The sequence below is a fragment of the Vicugna pacos genome, chromosome 6 (assembly GCF_048564905.1).
Source record: "Vicugna pacos chromosome 6, VicPac4, whole genome shotgun sequence".
In the NCBI taxonomy this organism is placed as follows: Eukaryota; Metazoa; Chordata; class Mammalia; order Artiodactyla; family Camelidae; genus Vicugna; species Vicugna pacos.
This window is the reverse complement of record NC_132992.1, coordinates 81529734-81552411: the sequence shown is the minus strand read 5'-3', so window position 1 is coordinate 81552411 and position 22678 is coordinate 81529734. Positions and strand designations below refer to the sequence as shown.

The 22678-nt window shown below is 41.6% G+C and overlaps 1 long non-coding RNA gene across 4 annotated transcripts in view; it reads left to right on the top strand.

Annotated features, from left to right (window-relative positions):
• Positions 1-2711: 2711 nt before the first annotated feature.
• The window catches only part of LOC140696988 (uncharacterized), a 65439-nt gene continuing 45472 nt past the window's right edge, over positions 2712-22678 (top strand). For all 4 annotated transcript variants that reach the window (XR_012073785.1, XR_012073786.1, XR_012073783.1 and 1 more), the window contains exons 1-2: positions 2712-2750; positions 14979-15060. This is a non-coding gene — a long non-coding RNA (uncharacterized lncRNA). The remainder of the gene's footprint in view (positions 2751-14978; positions 15061-22678) is intronic.

The following is a 22678-nucleotide window of genomic DNA, read 5'->3' as shown; positions in this document are numbered from 1 at the left end:
ATAATTTTCTGATAATTTGCAAAATTCCTAGCCAAGGATTTCTTTATCCAAGCCCACATATTGCACCCAGTTAGCCACGTTTCACAGGCTGCAATCGGTAATTAGCCATTACCCTAACGCATGCCAGTGCTGAAGGGAGCTGACTGCCAAAAATAAGTGGACAGGAGTGCTGACAAGCCACGGGGTGAGTGGAACAGAGAACAGCTTTGCCAATTTTCCTTCTAGGCAGCGAGGCTTATACCCAGCTGCTGATGAGAACTTTAATACAAAACTCCATTTTTTTCCCTCATAAGATACATGAAATTAAAGGGAAAAGAGTGAACGTGGAAGAGTCTTAAAAAGCGAAGTTCCTCCAAGTGCTGCTCTCTCCTCACAGGTGTGGTACCTTTAATGCATCCCGGTGGGTCGGAATCAGACACTGGTTACCAGCAGGCAGGGCAGTTTCACCAGGAACTTTACGTAATTTGGTGGCTTAATCTATGAAGCATTGTGGTATCAGGTCCCTGTACTATCTAAATGACTATCTGATGTACAGCTGACTGTTGGGCAACATGAGTTTGAACTGCACGAATCCACTTGTATGTGGATTATTTTTCAATAAATACTACAGGGCCAGACAATCCGTGGTTGGTTGAATCTGTGGACGTGGAACCGCGGATATGGAGGGCTGACTGCAACTGTATGTGGATTTTCCACTGCTTGGAGTGTAGGTGTCCCAACCCCACTTGTCAGGAACTTGGGTGGGACATGGTTCCAATAATTTGGGACTTTAGGTGGCTAAGTTAAGTGATAGGTTTCATTTTGTAAGATGATGTGATGGTTAATTTTATGTCAACTTAACTGGGCCATGGGGTGCCCAGATACTTGGCCAAACGTTATTCTAGGTGTGTCTGTGAGGGTGCTTCTGAATGAGAGTCACATTTAAATGGGCAGATTGGGTAAAGCAGATTGTCATCTCTAATGTGGGTGGGCTTCATCTGATCAGTTCAAGGTCTGAATAGACCAAAAAGGGTGACCCCATCCAAAGAAGAGAGAAATCTCCCTTCCTAACTGCCTTTGAGCTGGGACACTGGCTTTCCCTTGCCTTTTCACTTGAACTGAAACATCAGCTCCTCCTGGGCCTTGAGCCTGTGCGCATTCAGCCTGGAACTACATTAGCTCTCCTGGGTCTCCAGCTTCTGACTGTGGATCGTAAGATACTTGTCAGCCTCTATAATCACATGAACCAATTCCTGATCTATCTATCCATCCATCTACTTATCTATGCATCCATCTATCCTTCCATCTTTCCTATCAGTTTCGTTTTTATCTATCTATCTATCTATCTATCTATCTATCTATCTATCTATCTATCACCTATCTGTATATCTATCTATCTACCTACCTATCCATCCATCCATACTTCCATCTTTCCTACTGGATTGGTTTCTCTGGAGAACACTGACTAATTCAGATGGTAGTATTTTTCCAGGGCTGCCATAACAAAGTACTACAAGCTAGCTGGCTTAAATGACAGAAATTTACTTTCTCACAATTCTGGAGGCTAAAAGAATGATATCACAATATTGACAAGTTGGTTTCGTCAGAGGCCCCTCTCCTTGGCTGGTAAATGGCTGTCTTCTCCCTGTGCCTTCACATCCATCACCACCCCCCAACTCCCCACCATGTACTTCCGTCCTGACTTCCCATTCTTGTAAAGACACCAGTCATACTGCATGAGGGCCCACATCAGTGACCTCATTTTAACTTGATCACCTCTTTAAAGACCCTGTCTCCAAGGATGGTCACATTCGAAGGCGGTAGGGGTAAGTCTTAAACATGAATTTGAGGAAGGGGGACACAATTCAACTCATAGCAAAGACCCTCTGTATGGAGTCAGAAGCTTCAAAGTCAGGCCTTGATGCTTTAAAAGTAAACTGATGCTGGAAATAGCCTACATAGGAAAAAAAAGGCAGAGAGAGATTTTTAATCAGTGAGATTATGAGGCCAAACACCCTTTTCTGTAAGTATCTGCTATTTCTCTTAATGGAAATGGTTGAAAGGGTAAGGCTGGTTGAGTGACTCTAGAGATACACAGAAAGTGAGGAGAGGATATAAAAAACTGCGTTTAGATTCCTAAATGGTAAGGAGAGAAATTGCAGCAGTTGGCCCGAGGGCATCTCAGCTGAACAGTGAAGGCTTTTAACTGTGTAGTTTCTCTGTGAACTTCCAGCCATAAGAGTCTTCTTAAACAGGACACGTACATTAACCTCTTGTATCAGTTAGGACTCCTTGATCAAAGGTGATGGAAAGCAAACTCATTCTACTTAAGGAAAAAGGTGAATTTATTGGCAGGAATTGGGGTATTTTGTGGAACACCAAAACAAACAAGGGACAGGAAAGGTAAGGAGGCAGGTAGGCTCAAAAAGGACTAGAAGCAGGTATTCAGGTGGCATCAGGACTTTCTCTTTGTCTCCAGTTTTTGCTTCTTGCTGCCATTGGCTTCATACTTTTCTCTCTTTTTCTCTCCCTTCATTCGCTCCCTAGGTCAGGGAACAAAGCTGTATATCATAGAGCTTTAGCTGCAGAGAATCATGGACTCTCTTTGAGATCCAATGAGTACATTCCTGGGAAGGACTCTGGTTGACTCTGATTGGCTCAGCCTGGGTGAAGGATCTTCCTCTGGACCAATCAACTGTAGCCAGTAGGCAGGGCTTTGTTGTACAAAACGGCTACTTTCACAGCTGGAGTGGCAGAGAGGAAGTTGCCAGGTAAAGGTGGATAAGCAAATAGTCCTATTGCGATCCTCTATACCTTGTGTTGGCAGATTTTATACCTTTAGAAAAATGACCTTCGATTATCTATGCCTTCATTTAGGGGCTGTTAGACTTCTTGCGTGAAGAATTTAAACAATAAACAATTTGACTTCTACAGATTAGGGAACATCCTGGCACAGTTATGATGAATAATCAAGACACCTGGAAATTTTCAAGTTTTGCTAAAAACAAAATAAAACAACCCAAATTAGCAGCAGTGCAATATCCAATTTTCAATGAACTTTCAAAAAGCAAAACTGAATTAAATGTTTTCAGCGATAAACATCTGAGGTTTGTTAGGTTGACATATCAGCAGGATGACCATGTGTTTTGTTACCTAATCTAGGACACGTTTGAAAGTGAAAAGGAGGCACTGTATATATTTTTTTTGAATTTTTTTTAAATTGAAGTATAGTCAGTTTCCAATGTTGTGTCAATTTCTGGTGTACAGCATAATGCTTCAGTCATACATATAGATACATATATTTATTTTCATATTCTTTTTCATTATGGTTACTACAAGATATTGACTATAGTTCCCTGTGCTATACAGTATAAACTTGTTGTTCATCTAATTTATATATAGTAGTTAGTATCTGCAAATCTCAAACTCCCAATTTTTCCCTTCCCATCCCCTTCCACCTCTGGTAACTCTAAGTTTGTTTTCTATGTCTGTGAGTCTGTTTCTGTTTTGTAAATAAGTTCATTTTTTTTTCAGATTCCACATATAAGTGATATCATATGGTATTTTTTTTTCTCTTTCTGGCTTATGTCACTTAGAATGAAAATCTCCAGTTCCATCCATGTTGCTGCAAATAGCATTATTTTATTTTTTATGGCTGAATAGTATTCCATTGTATAAATATACCACAGCTTCTTTATCCAGTCATCTGTCAGTGGACATTTAGGTTGTTTCCATGTCTTGGCTATTGTAAATAGTGCTGCTACGAACATTGAGGTGCATGTATCTTTTTGAATTAAAGTTCCCTCTGGATATATGCCCAGGAATGGGATTGCTGGATCATATGGTAAGTCTATTTTTAGTTTTTGCAGGAATCTCCATAATGTTTTCCATAGTGGCTGCACCAAACTACATTCCCACCAACAGTGTAGGAGCGTTCCCTTTTCTCCACATCCTCTCCAGCATTTGTCATTTTGTAGACTTTTGAATGATGGCCATTCTGACTGGTATGAGGTGATACCTCATTGTAGTTTTGATTTGCATTTCTTTGATAATTAGCACTATTGAGGAGGCACTATTAATAATTAGGTGGGGGGGTGTGAGATCATTACTTACATCACCCATCTCTTCTTGACAGTTGCCTACTTCTTCCATGAGAGCCCTTAATTTATTAATCATAGTTATTCGAAATTCGCCATGTGATAATTCCAACGTCTCTGCCGTATCTCAGTCTGGTTCTGATGCTCGCTTTGTCTCTTCAGGCTTTTTACCTTCCCTCTTAGCATGCTGTGTATAATTCTTTGTGGTTGAAAGCCCAAGATGCTGGGTGATAGAAACTGAGGTACACAGGCCTTTGGTGTGATATTTTTATGCCGATTTGGTGAGGAGTGAGTTGTGTTTGTTTGCTGTAGCTGCAGGCGCCTGAGACTTCAAATTCCTTTAGCATCCTTGGTTTTGTCTCTGCTGTTGGTTTTGGGCATCCGAAGGCACTGCTCCGCAGGGAGAATCTGTGCCTTGCTGTGATTTCAGCTGTTGTCTGCTCTCTGCGCTGGAGCTCTTTCGGCCTGGTGGTTAGGTGTGTGGGAGGGGAAGCATTCTGAAATCGTATGAGCAAATCTCAGTAGGTTACAGGGGGTTTGTGTCTCAGGGCTGTGACCTTCACAAGTGTTTCTTAGCTCCTGAAACCTCCCCACCGCCCCGCTTAGGTGAGACAAGATGGCTGGAGTTGGGGGAATGCCCTTCCCCCAAGCGGGCAAGACTCTGGTGGTCTTTTCTCCCGGCCTTTGTTATGGAGAACATTGACAATGGTAACTTTTCTCCCCTTCCTGTAAGAGCCACTGGGGGATCTTTCCTGACTCTTCACCATGAGAACGTGCTGGAGCTCTAAGAGGTAAAATCCAAGAAAGTATGGGGGCACCCCCAAGACCGTGGCCCTTAGGGTTTCTCACTCTCAGGCTGGTACATCCAGCCCCCAGCAATTCATCAACATCACCATGTGAGTGCTTCTGTCAGCTTGTGGCTTTAGTGGCTTCTGCTCAGTGTAAACAGATCTCTGCTATGACTCTCTGGATTCACCCATCTCTCCAGATTTTAGGGGCGTGGTTTGTGCTGAGATCTCTGTTCTCTGAAGGGTCCAAAACAAGTCATTGATTTTCAGCTTTCCTTTCCTGGCTTTTTCTTATTATAAAGGTGAGTGACAACTTCTAAGCTCTTTATATTTTGCAGCTAAAACAAAAAGTCTCTGAACCTAGAAGTCCTTTTGTTTTCATGATAAACTATGCACCTAGTAAGGGTAAAATAAAGGAATTTTTTTGACAAGCAAAGATTCATATATTTTACCACCTAGAGGTATTATCTGAAAAAAACCCACCATATAGATAAAATAAAATTAATAAAAATTAAAAAACTAAAAAGAAATTCAGGTTTGTTTCTCAGAAAACAGAATCGGCACACTTTTCTTTATTTCCCCTACTAAGTACAATTAAATACCTTGAGCACTATATATAAAACAAACACAAGAAAACTCCGAAAGCTAGAGAGAAGCAAGTGGACCAGCAAAAAAAACCTTGAGATCTTTTTTTTTTCTTTTTTTGGCCTCGTATATCCCAGAAATTGAAGAAGCTGACAACCCAGTTAACATAATCAAGAGAGACAAAAAGCGAGCCCTAACCGAAGCCTGCTCCCTTTAGCCAAAGGACCAAAAAAAGGCACAGCCTCGCAAGACAGAAGATTTTAGAAAGTTACTGCTCTACCCAAGCGAAATAACGCAGGCATAACCCGAGGTCCCACCACCAGCCATGCCAGCAGAGACTGGCAGGGTGTGTCTAGACGTCCTCCTTTGTCATGCTGTAATGATGTAATCCAGTAGCCCCCAGTGTGGTGTCGGAGGAGGCCAACTAGGGAGCCAGGACTTTTATCATCATCATATGGTAATGAGGCCACCCCCTATTCTCTGTGTTAAGAAAGCTGTGTGGGGAGCAGTGGCAAGATACTCCAACCCCTCCTGACCAGGATGAGGTCAGTGGGGGTCTACTGGGGAGCAGAACTTCCACTCTGCCCAGCAGTGACAACGAACACCCTTCTCAAGTGTCACTGGAGGCTACGTAGAAAATCAGGACCTTCATCACAATTTAGCAATAACAAGATGATGCTTCCCCTTTGCCCTGCCGCAGTGATGTCAGAAGAAGCCAGCTAACATGGAGCATTTAAACAAGACCCAGAGCTCATAACGTGATAACCAGAATGTCTCATTTCAAATGAAAACACTTATGCCGAGAACCGGGAAAATCTCAAGCTAAATTAGAAAAGATTGCCAGTAGGTGTTAAGAGCAAGATGACATTGATGTTAGAATTATCTGACAAAAAATTTTGAAGAGGCCATTATGAAAATCCTTCAATGAGCATTAACAAACATGCTGGAAACAAATGAAAAACTAAAAGTCTAAGCAAAAAAAAAAAAAAAAAGAATATGTAAAGAAGAAACCAAAAGTATGTTAGGACTGAAAAATACAATAAGCAAAATAAAAGTGAGTGGGATGAATAGTGAAAGAACACTTTAATATTATGACAGAACACACAGAAATTACCTAATCTGAAAAACAGACTGAAAATAAAAAATAAATGGAAATTTAAGGACCTGAGAAACAAAAGATTAGACATTTGTGTTACTGGAGACCTGCAGGGAAAGTAGAAAGAAGGCAGGACTGAAAAAGCATTCGAAGTAATAGTGACTGGCACCTCTCCAAATCTGGCAAAAGACCTAAGTCTACAGGATTCAAGAAGATGAAAAAAAAAAAAACTGAAATAGGATAAACAGCAGAGAAATCCACACCTAGATACATCATAACCAGACTTTTGAAAACTAAAGGCAAAGAAAAAATCTTGGAAGCAGCTAGAGAGATATGTTAATTAGTCTAAGGAGATACAGGGACTTGAGTGAGAGATTTCTCATCAGAAGCCACAGAGGCCAGAAGGAAGCAATACGATATTTTTTAAATACTGAAAGAAAAGAACTGTCAAACCAGCTTCTTATTCTAGTAAAAATATCCTTCGGAAATGAAGGGAAAATCAAGACAGTCTCAGGTAAAGGAAAACTATGAGAACTGTTTTCACCAGGAAACCTACTCTAAAATAATGCTTCTAAGAATTTAAGGTCTCTTTAAAAAAGGGAAACGATAAAAGGAATATTAAGAAGGAAGAAAGAACACATTAAGCAAAAATATGGGCAAACATAATGGATTTTCCTTCTTTTTTTAAGTTGTCTAAATTATGTTTGATGTTTAAATATTATTACACTGTCTGATGTGGTTCTAAATGTACATAGAGGAAATGTGTAAGACAATCATAAATGGGGAGTGTAAAGGGATGTAAGGGTGGTAAAGTTCCTACATTTCACTCAAACTGGTAAAATCATGATGCCAGTAAACTTTGATAATTCAGTTATGTATACATAATATAATATCTAGAACAACCATTAAAAAAGTTATGGATGTAATTTTGCTCAAAAACACCATGAAAAATCAAAATGGAATTCTAAAAGAATGTTCAAGCAAATATCAGGGGAACAGGAAAAAGAAAGCAGAGATGTGAAAAACTGAGAAAAAAAAAGAAAATGAAAAATAAAAGGGCCGACTTAAGCCTTAATATATGCATAATTACATTAAATGTAAATGGTCTAATTACATTTAATCAGAGAGGTTAGCAGAGTAAATTAAAAAACACGACCCAACTATATGGTGTCTATAAGAAACTCACTTCAAAATAATGACATAGGAAAATTGAATGTAAAAGATGGAAAAAGATATATCATGCAAAAATTAATCAAAAGAAATCAGATAAATATTAATATCAGATGAAATAGACCTTGGAGCAACAAAAAATCCCAGAAGCAGGTAAAAGGGTCAACCCATGAAGGTCTAAAAATCTGAAATGTATTTGCCCCAAACAACTGAACTGCAAAATACGTGAAGTAAAAACTGAGAGGACTAAAATGAGAAATAGGTAAATTCACAAGTTTTGTTGGGAACATCAACACTCCTCTCTCAAAAACTTAATAAAATAACCAGACAGAAATTCAATAAAGATAGAGAAAAACTTTGTGCTCTACACTGGAATTTGACACAACATTGTAAAATGACTATAACTCAATAAAAAAAAGTTAAAAAAAAGATAAGAGAACTTGACACCATCAACCAACAGAATCTGAATGAAATTAATAGAATGCTTCACCCTACAACAGAATACACATTAATATTCAAGTACCCATGATCCATATTCTAAGAGAGACCATATTCTAAGCCTTAAACCCTCAACAAATGTAGCAGAATTAAAATTATTCAGAGTGTGTTCTCTGACCATAAGGTAATCAAACAAGAATTTAATAACTGAATGATAACAGGAAATGCTCCAAAAATTTGGAAACTAAATAACATACCTATAAATAATCTATGGGCCAAAAAGGAAGTCTCAAAAGAAATAAACACATATGGTAATGAATTAATATGAAACTGCAACATACAAACATTTTGGAACATAGTTATAGCAGTGCTCAGAAGACAATTTGTAAGATAAATTCCTACATTAGGAAAGATGAAAAGTATCAGATCAATAATCTAAGCTGCTACCTTAGGAAACTGGAAATAGAAGAACAAAATACATCCAAAGGAAGCAGAAGGAAGGAAACAATAAAGAGAAGGAGCAGAAATCAATAATATTGAAAACAGATAAACAGCAGAAGAAAATGAGTAAGCAAAAAGCTGGTCCTTTGAAAACATCCATAAAATTTACAAACATCTAGCAGAACTGACAAAAAAGAGAGGAGGCACAAATTACCAATATTTGGAATGAAAAAGGGAATATCATTTCAGCTCCTGCAGATATCAAAAGGATAATAAGGAAGTATTATGAGCAATAAGAACTCTACACACATAAATTTGACAACTGGAGTGAAATGGACCAATGTCTCTAAAAGCAGAAACTACCAGAATTCAATTAATATTAAACAGGTAATTTGGATAGATTTATAACTATTAAGGAAATTAAATGTAAAATTTAAGAACTCCCCAAAAAGAAGTCTCCAGGCACAGATGACGTCACTGGAGAACTCTACCAGATGTTTAAAGGGGAATTATCATCAATTTTGCAAATCCTTTCCAAGAAATAGAAGAGGATGTAATACTCCTCAATTCACTTTAAGAAGCTAGTATTACACGGACACAAAAATCAAAGACAGTAAAAAAAAAAGAAAGCTAGAGACCAATATCTTTCATGAATATATGTGCAAAACTCCTTAACAAAATATTGCCATATAAATTCAGCAGTCAATAAGACGAGTGGCCGCATAGGGTTTATTCTAAGAAAGCATCAAAAAGGAACAAATTACACAAGTATAAAAATATATATAAAATTTATATTTATATGTCCTATCTATCTATCTATCTATCTACAGACAGACTTGACTGAATCTTCAGAGAAATATGGTGAGTGGAAAAAAGCCAGCCCCCAAAGTTTATATACTGTATGATTCCATTTGTATAACATGCTTGAAATGACAAAATTGTGGAAATGGAGAACAGATTACTGGTTGTTAGGGGTTAATGTGGGAGAGAAGTCAGTGTGGCTTTAAAGGAACAGCATACAGTTTCCTTGTGAAGATGGAAATCTTTTGTGTCTTAACTGTTTCAATGTCAATATGCTGTTTGTGATATTGCACTATAATTTTGCAAGATATTACCATTGGGGTAAAAGGTACATGGGATCTCTTTGTATTATTTGTTATAACTGCATATGAATCTACAATTATCTTTAAAAGTTTAATGATAATGAAAATAGGAAAAATAATATACATATGTATGTGTATGACTGAAATATTATGCTGTACACTAGAAACTGACACAGCGTTGTAAACTGTACTTCAATAAAAATAAAATTAAAAAAAGAAAAGAAAACAAATTCATGGAAATGGAAGATACGGATGCAAGAAAAAGTGGATAAGAGCGAGGAATACAATAAAAAGGAATGCTGGGATGATAGATATGCATTAAACCAGAAATCAGTCCACTTTAAAAAAGGGTATAGAGACCTTTTGTCTTCCACTAGGTGGTGCTACAGCACAATATATGGTATAGATATACAATGGAATACTACTCAGCCAGAGGAAAGGATGAAATCTTGCTATTTGCCACAACAGGGATGCACCTTGAAGGTACTATGCTAAGTGAAATAAGTCAGACAGAGAAAGATACTACAGGATTTCAGTCATGTGTGGAATAAACAAAATAAAACAAAATAAATGAACAAACCAAACCAAACACATAGATATGGAGAACATAGTAGTGGTTCCCAGAGGGGAAGGTGGGATGAGGGTAGGGGTGGGAATGAGACAAAACGGGTAACAGGGGGCAACTCTGTGGTGACAGATGGAAACTAAACTTTTGGTGGTGAGCATGCTGTGGCGTACACAGAAGCCAAAATATAATATTGTCCCCATGAAATACAGCATGTTATAATCCAATGAAAAACCAAATCAAAACAAAACAAAACAAAAACCACAGAAGGATTCAGAAGGATGACAAAATAAGTTAATACTAATTATTTTTAGAGATAAAATAAGAAATAATTGAACACAACTTTATCAAAGCCCATGAGTATTCAAAGTAAGAGAAAGGAGCATATAAGAATATGAACAGATGTCGTGATTGAATCAATAGTTTTTTTATAATAGATGTTTCAAAGAATAAGCAAAGTAAATAAACAAAAAACAGGGAATAGTAAAATTCCTGGAGATTATCTCTAAGAAGAAAATGATATCTTTTCAACCAACAGTGGGATGGGGGATCCTGGGTGATCTTTGTAATACAGTGAAAGTATCTTGTTAAATTATTTAATATATGTAATTGAAATATGCTGGTCCTCTTTCTCTACTGGCTCTCAGGTTTTGATAATTCAGTGGTATAGAATTACAGTGCTTTCTCTGCTGGTCCAATTACGTACCTTATGGTCTGCAGTGAATAATATATACATAATCATGTGTTGTCAATACTAGTTATTGATTTTCAATGTAGAATCCACTTATAAATAAAGCATGAAAGCCTTAGCTATATTTTGACATTGATGTAAATGTTATAAACCTTGACATTGACCATGTAAAGTTAATGACACGTTGGACCAAGGGGCAGATGGGGAGGCAGGAATCAGAAGGCTATGTGGAGATATTAAGGCAAATGTAGGGGCACTAATTTCCTCATCCTAACATATTGTCTGAAGTTAATGGGTCAAGATACTGTGTAAAGTCAATGGTTCAAAGACTAAAAATGCGTAATTTAGACTTGTGAATATAACCTGCAAAATTAATTAAAAAAAAAAAACAGTGACTGGCAGAAATTGTGAAGACAGAATATGAGAGGCAGTATAATGAAATAAATTCTTCAGTTTTAATTTCAGGGAATCCATATATAATGCTTACAGTTAGCAACTTAAAAGTAAAGTATAAAGTATATGAAAGCAGATTAAAAAATAAAGCGTACGATTTAGTATCGCGATAGTAAGCCTGTAAGAATTACACAGAAGCAGCATTTATGAGTGGTTACCTCTAAGGAGCAAGACTCTTGGTTGCAGAGAAGGAAGAAAGACTTATTTTGTATTTTGAGCCATCTAGTATTATTTGAATTTGTATTGTTTTATGGGTAAATTTCTTTTTATATTTACCTTTATTATTAAGTTATTAAAAACAGAAATGAAAACTTTTCCCTGAAGGTTTCCAAGATCCCAGAAAAAAAATTTATGAATTCGGGCTCAAAGTCAAAGCACTTGACAAGCAGGGTTTTGGAAGAAAGTTTATTATAAGCTCACAGGTACTTTAGCCCTGAAACAGCGGCAGTAGGATGTATATTCTTTTTTTTCCTTCTTGCTGTTCTTTTTTTTTTTTTATTGCGTAATAGTCATTTTACAATGCTGTGTCAAATTCCAGTGTAGAGCACAATTTTTCAGTTATACATGAACACATATATATTCATTGTCATATTTTTTTTCACTGTGAGCTAATATTAAGACCCTGTATATATTTCCCTGTGCTATACAGTATAATCTTGTTTATCTATTCTGCATTTTGAAATCCCAGTCTGTCCCTTCCCAGGCCCTGCCCTATTCTGATTTCAGAGATAACCCAAGGATTTGGAATTCCTTCCACTCCTCACCATGATGTGTATACGTATATATGTACTATATGCGTATGTAGTAGCTAATCAGAGCATCATGTCAGCCTCCCAAGAAATCAGCCTTTTGAAAGCTCATGTTTTAAAGTTGAAAAACCACTTTGCTGCTAGAAATGGAGACGGGTGGGGCAGGGAGGTTTGCTTAGTCCTAATTCTGGAGAAGGGAAAGGTCCGTCTTCTCTGACTGTGGTCAGCTGCAGGGGGCTGAGTTATTGCCTGATCGCTTCTAGTGACAATTAGACACAGAGCAGTGGTGAAGGGAGCATGGGGGTGGTGTGGATGGGAGAACGGAAGCCTTAGCTTCACAGTCTAGCCTTTGGAGAGACGCAGGAAGCAAAGTCTAAGCTTCTATCGGGAGAGGGCAGCTGACGCGCGGTGAGGGCAGGTGACAGGAGGGTGGATTATCCTGCCTGGTCCTGCTGTGCCCTGGAATAAAATGATGCTAGTAAAGTGCCCTGAGCCTGCATGCTGGGGGAGGGTGCGGGTGGTGGAGGTGGAGGTGATGGAGGGCCACACTGAGAAACCTCTTCCTTGGGGAGAATGGAAGTTTCCCCAATTTGTTGAGCCTAGATGATAATAATGACCACCTAAAGTTTTTGGAAGTCTTCCGGTGTGTCTGGAACCATGGCTGAGCACGCACACACGCACGCACACACGCACACACACAGAGCCCCGTCTCGGGCAGTGTCGGGATTCCGGGAGACACGGTGATAACTCTCCTCTCTGCTCCAAATTCTGCAACTGAGAGTCCCCCAGAGGTCAAAGTCTGGCATCTGTATTGCTGACAGGCTGGATTAGACACCACTGGGAATTGAACCTGAGACCCAGATGGGCTCCCTCTCATTCTCTCTTCGCTCTGTCCTCTAATTTCTGTTGAACTCACCAACCCAGGCACAGGAGGAGCCTCTCTGGCTGGCCCACTGCATGGAGGAGAGAAGCCAGCATTTGGTTAAGGTGCAGGCAAGCCCAGGCGGCAAGAGAGGCAGAGAAACAAGCGCAGACTTGCCCAGGTGGGCAAAGGTGCTCTGTCCTCACCTGCCCAAGCAGGTGACGGCACCTCCTCTCAGGCGGAGCTGGAGAGAGGAGGCGGTGGGGAGGGCCATGACTTCTCCCCAGTTCTTCCAAGGGGGGAACACTTCCCTCCGCTAAGCACCGAGGCAGGGACCGGGGAGGAAAAGCTTTCCTCGACCCTCTTAGGTTTCCTGGCTGGGTCTCAAAATTACACTGACAAAGATAGGTTAACAGGAGAAAAGCGTACAATTTTATTGAATTTTTACATACACTTGGGAACCTTCACGAGAGAATGAAGACCTGAAGACATGACCAGAGCAGGAAGCTTTTACATCATTTAGACAAAGAAACAATAAATCAGTGAAGACTTGAGAAGACAAAGGGGACTAGGCCAGGGGTGGTGAATGGTGAAGCAGTAATTAGGGAGATGAGGGTTAAACAGCGTGTGTTTGTGCAGATTCCTGAGCCCCCCAGTTCCCTGTTTCTGGTAATAATAACATCCTTCCTCCTCTTGGTGCAGGGAGGGTGCCTTTCACAGCGGAGCTGTAGGACCTGTATTGGGGAAGAAGGGTGGCGATGGGGGGAAGTCAAACGGGCTTTCCTGCTCCTGCCATTTAAAAGCAATTTCTTCCGCTTAAGATATTTAATAACAAGGTGCCATACTTTGGGGTGGCCTGTGCTGAGGAGTCTAAGGAGAGAGACTGGTTCTCAGGCCCAGCTGACGGGGCGTCTGCTGTGACTTCAAGCCCGCATACGCCTTGTACGTAGCTGATAGTGTAAATCCGCTCTGTTGACTGGTCAGGGACTTCATTTCTCTCCTCACAAAGACAAATCGTAATGAGGAAGAGCTGAATATGTAGAAAATGAAAATGGCTAAGCTGGAATCAGAACTCGGAATGTTTTGCCCTGCTTTTTCACTTCCAGCTTGAATCCACCAAACTCAAGACAGTTCAAAAGAATGTTGTCTTCCCAGCATTTTAATTTTTGAGCTAGCATTTCCCTACACCAACAAGGAATAGATCTAGTGCCTTTGTTTTTATGTTTTAATCTAGTAAAGGCGGTGAAATAAGATAGTAATTGTTTATTTACTATCGCTAGATTTGGAGGGTCAGCTCCCGCAATGTACAATTGAAGGCCATTACTTAAATGGAGAGGTGATGTGAAAATGGGATTTCTAGCCCGCCTACGTGTCACACTAAAGCCTTGTACATGCTTGTAAATGTTAGTGACTTTGGTCGATGATATAACAGATAAAAAATAATGTATGCTAACACTGAGGACAGCAAAGTTTAATGTTTAGAATAGGCATGGTAAATAAGTTAATTTTACATGTCAACTCGAATCAACTGCTGGCAGCTTGCTGGGGCACTGCATTGAGGAGGGCTCTGGGGCCACATCTGGGATTGGTTAGCTCTGCCTGCCAAGGCTGGAGGGGGACAATATTAATGTCATGTTATTTATTATCTATGGTTTGGGAGAACCACACGACACAATTGTATAAACTGCTTTTTGACATCAGGTTCTATATCAATTTCCTCATCTGTAAAAGGAGAGACTAGAAAAGTGGTTTTCAAACTGTAGTGTGAGAGGTTTCCCTATGATGAGGGTGGATTGAGGAAGCCCAGAGCAGATACATTTTTTATGCTTTACACCTTGGCTTCCATATCCTCTTTTGGTTGATCAGGTGTTCTTCAGCTGAAAAGGCTTGAAAACCAGAGGGTCTCTAAGATTCTGTCAATTGGATTATGCTTTCTTTTCTCCATTCCTGAATCCCAACAGTACTGAGTAAGCCGGAAAAAAACTTCTCAGAGATGCAGTATTTACGTCGGGCCTTGAAGAATGAATAGAAGTTCTCCACGAGGTGGGTGTGTGCATGATTATTCCAGGATATTAGTGTTTTTAAATTTTTTTAATTTATTTTTTAACACCTTTATTGTGGTATGGTTCCTGTACAGTAAACTACATGTATTCCAGATGTACAATTTGATGAACTTTGATAGACATATGCACTAATGGAACCACCACCCCAATCAAGGTAGCCTACATTTCTATTACTCCCCAAGAGGTGCAAATTTCGAATTCCCAATTTAGTGTTTCTAGATGATCTATAGATCAATGTTCAAGAAACCAAGACTAGAATCCAGAGCGAGCGCTGTGACTGGCTGCCCAGGATAGACCTCACTGGCTGGCCACGGTACGGCGGATTTGTGAAGGCCCAGAGTCTCTCTTACAGAATGGCTCAGGCTGCCCTAAGATCCGATGTATAAACCAAAACACAAGTTCATTAAATCGCAGAGGAGACTATTCATCATTAATTCCTGGATTATTCCAAACTCCTTCCTCAAATCCATGAAACTAAATTGGCAATCAGAAGACTATTTGGTGAGCACGGGATTGATGCTTCTGATGAAGCATCCATCCAAGCCTTTGGAAGATCTCATGAACATCCCTGAACAACAAGAGAGTCCACCCCTCTCATCTGCGGGGCACTGTCTCTCTGTCCTGGCTCGTCCCTGACAGACTATGGCCCTTGGCTCTTCTTTCTAGGTACGCGGAGACCATCTAGTTAGCATAATTCTTCTTGCTGAAATTGCCTTCGATTAAAGCTTCCTTTAGTTACAATCAGGTCTGAGAAAACTCCTGAGTCTCCTGGTTTACTTTTGAGTGTTTCTGAGCCCCTGCAGCTGGATGGTGGGTTTGGGTGGCCCTGCTGATGTCAACACGTGCAGACTTGCCCCGGGTTCACTCGGGAAGGTGGCTTCACCTCTTCAATCAGGAGGCACCTTACTCTTTCTCTGCATCTGGCTCTCCATCGCTCATGTTGCCCTGTTCTCCCTTTTCTCTGAAAAGGCAAAAGTCAGCTCTGATCAGCTGGCATATTCACTCTGCTCTTTTGGAAGGCCCCACGTGCCTCTGTCCCAGCTTCGGTTCCAGCGGAGCAGAAATTGAATCTGACGTTGGCTGGAGGGTATCGCTGCCCTGATTTTTCTTGGAATTCCTGAACACTCTTCTCTCTCTGGAATGGAAAACTACTCTGATTTGAGTGGTTCAGCCCATGGAAAATCAGAGAGGCAAACTCTTTGCCTGGTAGATCTTGATGGGGCCCTCTTCTCAGGGAGCTGTGCACGCCATATGTTATGAATTATAATTATACAATTCTGGAATTCCAGGTGAAAAAAAAATGACTGTAATTTTAAAGGGAATAAGAGAGAGCTGGAGTTTTGGCAAAAGGGCCTTCCTGATCGGGAGATGGAAGGTCTGACTGGGAGCGTCTAATGAGAGTCGCTTCCATTAGGAATCATACTTGGCCTCCCCCACCCCCCCGAGTGTGGGATGTTGATGCGTATGTGCACTGAATATTAATTAAACTCACAACTCATGATGTTTCGGGCACTGGGCTGGTGCTACGGATATACAGATGCTCCTTTTATGCTTCCCAGCCTCCTTCTCCAACACTTGCCAGGCTGCCTCTGGCTCCTCCAGGGTTGAATTTAAGGCAGAGAGAGAAGTTAAAGGGCAGGAAGATTCCTGACCGCTGGGCACAATGGTGGCTCCCCGAAGAAGCCCACATCCTGGTCCCCGGAGCCCGTGAATGCATTAGGTGACATAGTGAAGGAGAACCAACAAACTTGTAGTTACCAAAGGGGAGGGGGGAAGGGGGTGGGGCAAACTAGGGGCATGGGACTGACAGATACAAACTACTATATATAAACTAGGTAAGCAACTGGAATATACGGTATAGCACTGGGAATTACACCCATTGTCTTGTGATAACCTGTAATGGAACATAATCTGCAAAAATACCGAGTCACTATGCTGCACACCTGAAACTAATACATTGTAAATCAACTATAATTCAATTTAAAAAAATTAGATGAGGTCAGGTGTGTTCAAATATAGCCATCATTTTAATAAACTTTGTGTAGAGTATAACCTATAAAAATATTGAATCACTGTGTTGTACATCTGAAACTGATGTAATATTGTATACAAGCATATTTCATTAAAAGTACTTTAAAATAAAATAAATAAAAAAGAGAATTAAAGTGGTAGATGGAATTAAGGCTGCTAATCAGCCGACCTTGAGATGGGAGACTGTCCTGGATTCTTCGGTTGGACTCAGTGTAATCACAAGGGTCCTTGTAAGTGGACGAGGGAGGCAGGAGAGAGCGTCAAAGTGAGGTGACTTGGAGAAAACTCATCTGGCCACGGCTGGCTTTGAAGCTGGGAAGGAGCCAGGGGCCAAGGAATGCAGGTGGTCTCTAGGTGCTGGAAAAAACCAGAAGCTCTAGACTCTTCCTTAAAGCTTCTAGAAAGGAATGCAGCCCTGCTGACACCTTGCTTTTAGCTCACAGAGATCATTTAAGACTTCTGACTTCTGGAATTGTGAAATAATAAGTTTGTGTTGTTTTAAGCTGCTAAATTTGTGATGATTTGTTTTAATAGCAATAGGAAACTAATACATTAATATGCTAAACTAATCCTGTCTTGAGTTGGACTCTGCCGTTCTTGGGCTTGGCAGCTAAGCACGGATTCTTCCCCTCATGGGGTTGCTTTCCTATTTCTTCCCCCCGAGAACTCCTCTTGCCTCCCACACCCTTCCCTCCCAGCCTCTCAGCCCTCACCTTGATTAGCAATTCTTTACCGACGTTTCCCTTACGGGGGTGAATGCATCTCCGTTCCAGGTGATCACTAATGGCCCCTTCCTCAGACATAGATATGCCCAGCTTATTTTGCTGAAGTCTTCATTACCAGTGACCCTCCTGACACTCTCGCTAGCTCCGTCCAGCACTTGTGTATGGACGACAGGAAACACTGATGCTTTTTGACCCAACTAAGTCTCAGGGTTCAGGCCAGTTCAGTGCTGCCCCTCCTCTCTGCCGCCAGTGAAGAGCAGCCTGTGTTCTTCGTGTTTCTCAGCTGAGAGCCAGACACCAGACTCCTGTGTCCCCCATCTGCAGGGAACTCAGAGCAAGCTCTCCAAGTGATCGTGGTGACGTCCCTTTGTCCAGCTGGAGGTGAGGGACATCCTTACCCTTGGGAGAGTAGACTCAGGGCACACCCACGGCTCTCTGAAGAGCCCCTCTTCCCCCGGAACTGCCTGCACACGATGTCCTCGGTGTGGGTGAGGGGCTAGGAGTTGAACATATCCAATCACCCCTTCTTGGCAAGTCCTGCCTGGTGCTCTCAAAGTTCACTTTGGAACGTGAGAGTAGTTGGCATTTTAATGTTCTAACACATAATAATAATAAAAACAAGAAAAACAGTGGTAATGCTTATGGCTTACTTCATATCTGTGGTGAGAACTGCTGTAAGAACACTGTAAAAATTACCTCCTTTAATCCTCGGTGCAGCCTTACAGGTAGGTTCTAATATGATCTGGTCACAGTCAAGGACAAGCAAGCACAGAGAGGTGAGGTCAGTTTTTTCAAGGTCACGCAGCCCGTGAGTGATGGAGCCAGACCGGAGTGCAGAGAAACCACAGGCCAGCTTCTCCCTTGGTGGGAAACGCTCTGCCCCTCCCCACCTGTCCTCAACCCTCTCCATCCTTCCAGGCTTCATCCACGTACCTTCTTCATCTTAGAAACTTCCCTGCCAGGGGCACCCTCTGCGATGTTCCCTCCTCTGTATCTCCAACACTGCACGCCCTGGACAGTTTGCCAAGTGCTTCCTCATGTATGAGTCTGGTCTCCTGAATCAGAATAAAAATGCCCATTAGAAGGCCCACGTCCCTGAAGCACAGGAGGCAGGTCACAGCCTCAGTGCTGTCTGAAGCCAAACAGACCAAAGAGACACTTCTTCCTGAAGCCACGGACCCGTGAGGCTTTCTTCTGACTCAACCGCACACACCACTTCACAGCACCACCGAGAGCACCCCACTGGGCCTCTAAAATGCCTGTGTTTAAGTGCAGTTTTTCTCAAGAAAAACCGGTAGTTTTCTTGGAAGAGAGAAACCATTAGCCTCAGAGAGGCTTTCACGTCATCAAATCTGCTGAGAAAAAAAAAAAAAAGCTGCCTGGAGATGTGAAATCAAGTCCTCCTGCCAAAGGCCTCCAGTGACGCGAGTGTGAATCCGTTTCTACAAGCCAGGAGCGCCGTGGGAGAGGGCACGTGAGCCTCCCAGGGCCTCCCGGGGGTCTGGGAAATAAAAGCCCTTGGCCCGGCCTGGGGCTCTTCCTGGCAATGAGGCCTGATGTCCGCAGGGGGATCTCTCTGAGATCATCTTGCGTTCTTTTCAAACTTTTTTGTGTGTTTAAAATATTTTTTTTTAATTTTATTTTTATTGAAGTGCAGTTGATTTACAATGTTAGTTTCAGGTGTAGAGCAAAGTAATTCAGTTATACATAGACATACATATATATTTTCTTTTCAGAGTTCTTTTCATTACATGTTATTACAGAAATTGAATATAGTTCCCTGTGCTACACAGTAGGTCCTTATTGTTTATCCATTTTATATATAGAAATGTGCACTTGTTAATCCCAAACTCCTAATTTAGCCTTCCCCAATCCTTTCCTCTTTGGTAATCATAGTTTTTTTTTCCTATGCCTATGAGTGTGTTTTTGGTTTGTAAATAGAATTTGTATCTTTTTTTTTGTACATTCCACATATAAGTGATAGCCTATGATATTTATCTTTCTCTGTCTGTCTTACTTCATTTAATATGATAATGTCTAGGTCCATCCATGTTGCTGCAAATGGCTTTATTTCATTCTTTTTAATGGCTGAGTAGTATTCCATTGTGTGTGTGTTTCTGTGTGTGTATAAAATTACATCTTCTTTATCCATTCAGCTGTCGATGGACATTTAGGCTGTCTCCATGTCTTGGCTGTTGTAAGTAATGCTGCTGTGAACATTGGGGTGCAGGTGTCTTTTCAAATTATAGTTTTCTTCAGATATATGCCCAGGAGTGGGATTGCTGGGTCATATGGTGAGTCTACTTTTAGTTTTTTAAGGAACCTCCTCCATAATGGCTGCACCAATTTACATTCCCACCAGCAGTGTAGGAAGGTTCTTTTCTCTCCACATCCTCTCCAGCACTTATTATTTATGGACATTGTGATGATGGCCATTCTGACTGGTGTGAGGTGATATCTCACTGTAGTTTTGATTTGCGTTTCTCTAATAATTAGTGATGTTGAGCATCTTTTCATGTGCCTGTTGGCCTCTGGATGTCTTCTTTGGAGAGATGCCTACTTAGGTCTTCTGCCCATTTTTGGATTGGGTTGTTTGTTTTTTGATATTAAGCTTTATGAGCTGATCATTTTGGATTCTTTATAAATCTCTGCTCCTTCTTCTGAAGGCATCAGAGGCACCTCCTTTCCATCTAAGTCACTGCCTCCATCCCTTCTGGTTCCACTCCTCTCCCAACAGAGTAATGTCCCATCGCCTGCCTTCAGGCGATCCCTACCGCTGCCAGCTAGATTCTCTCACTTCCTGCCTTTTCTGTGTCCTGACGTACCCTGATCATGTCATTCTTCTTATCCATGCTCCCCATCTGCACCCAGCACTCAAAATAAGGCCCTCCATCACTTTCTGTTCTCAGAGTAAAGGTGAAGATCTTCATATGGTCTACGAGGTCCTGCATCATTACTTTGCCTCCCAGAATCACTTACCACCTAGATCCCCCTCGCTGTCTGGGCTGCAGCTAACTCAGCCCTCTCTCAGTGCCTTGCATACACCAGGTTCTTCCTCTCTATAGCACTTTAGCCCTCTCAGCCTGGAAAATCCTCTTTGCACTCCTCTCTTGCCTGCCTAGTTAATTCTCACTTCTTTTATATCTTATCCCACTGTCGCTCCTTCAGAAACCTCTCTGCTTAGGGTCAGGTCCTCCGATGGTCCCTTCCTAAAACCGTGGAAATGCGGCGTGGAGCTGCGTGGCACTTATCTGAGCCGTGATTGACCTTTATTTGGTGAGTATTCTGTTCAGATCTCTCCTCTCCACTATGGGCTTCTCTAAGGCAAAGATTGTGCGTGTGACTGGTGGTGTATAATAGATGCTATCTTATTTTGACTAATATTTACTAAGCCCCTACTATAAATTCTAACTGTCATTGGATAGACAGGCAGACCTTGGAGGTATCGCGGGTTTGGTTCCCGACCACCACTACAAAGTGAAGGTCGCAATGAAGTGAGTCACATGGGTTTTTTCATTTCGCAGTGCATATAAAAGTTATGTTTACACTATACTGTAGTCTATTAACATGTGCAATCGCACTGTATCTAAAAACAACACACATGCCTTCATTAAAAAATACCTCATTGCTAAAAATTGCTAACCATCCTCTGAGCCTTCAAATTGTGATCTTTTTGTGATAGTAGCAACAAGGATTACTGATCGTGGATCACCACAAGGAATACAATAATAATGACAAAGTTTGAAATGTTGCAAGAGTTACCAGATGTGACACAGAGACACTAAGTGAGCAAATGCTATTGGAAAAAATGGTGCCGACAGACCTGCTGGATGCAGACCTTCAATCTGTAAAAATCATACTACCCACAAAGTGCAAAAAAACGAAGCCTGATAAGACCAGGTCTGCCTGTAGCATAAAAGATGTGGCAGCCACGGGTTTCTGTGGCCTGATGCGCCTACAATTTGAGGGGGCTCTCTTAAAGGAAAAAACAACAAATCAGGGATATGAAATGCCTGAAACCCCCTGCCACTCGGGGTCCCTGCAGCGTGAGCGTCATCAGGTTGATGACGGGTGCTCTTCTGCACAGAGTACTCTGTTGGACCAAAGTGACCCTTGGCTGGTTGACAGGCTGCTGAGAGAGGAGGACGTGGGAGATGGACATCGGCAGACAGCAGAGCGGTTCTGCCCCCGGACGCGAGCTGGCCGTGGATCACGGGTCAACACCATCTGCGCCCTGCCCAGCAGGGTCTTGACCTGGCCCCCGGGCACGCAGCCTGCCCCCGGGTGAATGGGCAGCATGAAGGGAAGTGCCAAAGCCGCCCTGCTTTAAGAGCGGCAAGCTTGTTGGCTGGGTCCAGGGGATGGGAGCGCGTGGCCCCAGAGTCCCGGGAGCCACGTGATTGCTCTGGGCTGCCTGATACGCGTCTTCCTAACAAGCCTGGGGATAATTCCCGTTCGAGGAAAGACACCATTTTTGTAAACTGCTCAGCGTTCTTCAGCCCAGCCCCTTCCCCATGGTACAAAGGTACCAGGGGGTCCCTCCCTCTGTTTCAGATGCCTCAGAGGATGTCTCTTCACTCCACTTCCTCTCTTTTCTCCTGAACACCCCAGAGTCAGCCTTAAAACCTTCACATGCCTGAAAGAAGAGCTCAAAAAGAGTTATCAAATGGGTTCCTGAAAGAAAAGTTTGAGGACCGAATGGGCTGTGTTTGTTTCCCGGCTCCCAGCTTCCCTGTGCCCTGGGGACGTTACTTAACCTTCTAAGTCCCAGGTTCTTGCTTCATCTCTAAGACGGGAAAAGAAAGGACTATTTATTATTGACAGGTTTATTTTTGATTTTTC